This window comes from Sapajus apella, unplaced genomic scaffold (genome assembly GCF_009761245.1).
Source record: "Sapajus apella isolate SASKATOON/1434 unplaced genomic scaffold, GSC_monkey_1.0 scaffold1, whole genome shotgun sequence".
Classification (NCBI taxonomy): domain Eukaryota; kingdom Metazoa; phylum Chordata; class Mammalia; order Primates; family Cebidae; genus Sapajus; species Sapajus apella.
In genome coordinates this window covers 13860051-13861353 of record NW_022436941.1, presented here as the reverse complement: position 1 = coordinate 13861353, position 1303 = coordinate 13860051, and the positions used below count along the sequence as shown (strand labels likewise).

At 44.1% G+C, this 1303-nt stretch overlaps 1 pseudogene; it reads left to right on the top strand.

The window, feature by feature from the left end:
• The first annotated feature begins 665 nt into the window (after positions 1-665).
• LOC116559682 lies at positions 666-1040 on the top strand (annotated as a pseudogene).
• The last annotated feature ends 263 nt before the right edge of the window (positions 1041-1303 follow it).

The window sequence follows — 1303 nt, the reverse complement described above, 5'->3', positions numbered from 1 at the left end:
GTTATGAAAAGAAGTCAGACTCTAGAGATATTTTAAAGGTAGAACTGACAAGATCCGCTGATGGGTAAAATACAGGATGTGAGAGAAAGAGAAGAGCCAAGGATAATTTCAGTTATCCTTTATCAACTAGCAGGATAAAGTTGGCATTTACCACAATGTGGTAGACTATGGGAGGAACAAGTTTTAGACGGTGAGTTGGAGGGAAGACAGATTATTATTACATTATCAGTGATAACTGAAAAATAGTCCTAATCTTATTCAATATTTTCATTAAAAAAGTCCTTCTTGGTCAGTTTCGATGGCTCATGTCTGTAACCCTAGCACTTTGGGAGGCCAAGGCAGGGGGATTATTAAGGTCAGGAGTTCGAAACCAGCCTGGCCAACATGGCAAAACCCTGTCTCTACTAAAAATACAAAAATTAGCTGGTTATGGTGGTGTGTACCTGTAATCCCAGCTACTCGGGAGGCTGAGGCAGGAGAATCTCTTGAACCCAGGAGGTGGAGGTTGCAATGAGCTGAGATCACGCCATTGTACTCCAGCCTGAGTAACAGAGACTCTGTCTTGAAATAAATAAATAAATAAATAAATAAGAACAGTCCTTTCTAGCACATTTTAGATTTAATCTCAAAGCTCTGCTTTCTGTGCCAGTAGTGCTCACGCAAACATGGTTAATGTTCCTAAAACCCGCCGGACTTTCTGTAAGAAGTGTGGCAGCACCAACCCCACAAAGTGACACAGCACAAGAAGGGCAAGGATTCTCTGTATGCCCAGGGAAAGCGGTGTTATGACAGGAAGCAGAGTGGCTATGGTGGGCAAGCTAAGCCGATTTTCTGGAAAAAGTCTAAAACTACAAAGAAGATTGTGCTAAGGCTTGAGTACATTGAGCTCAGCTGCAGATCTAAGAGAATGCTGGCTATTAAAAGATGCAAACATTTTGAACTGGGAGATAATAAGAAGAGAAAAGGCCAAGTGATCCAGTTCTAAGTGTCATCTTTTATGAAGACAATAAAATATTGAGTTTATGTTAAAAAAAAAAAATCTCGGCCGGGCGCGGTGGCTCAAGCCTGTAATCCCAGCACTTTGGGAGGCCGAGGCGGGTGGATCACGAGGTCAAGAGATCGAGACCATCCTGGTCAACATGGTGAAACCCCGTCTCTACTAAAAATACAAAAAATTAGCTGGGCATGGTGGTGCGTGCCTGTAATCCCAGCTACTCAGGAGGCTGAGGCAGGAGAATTGCCTGAACCCAGGAGGCGGAGGTTGCGGTGAGCCGAGATCGCGCCATTGCACTCCAGCCTGGGT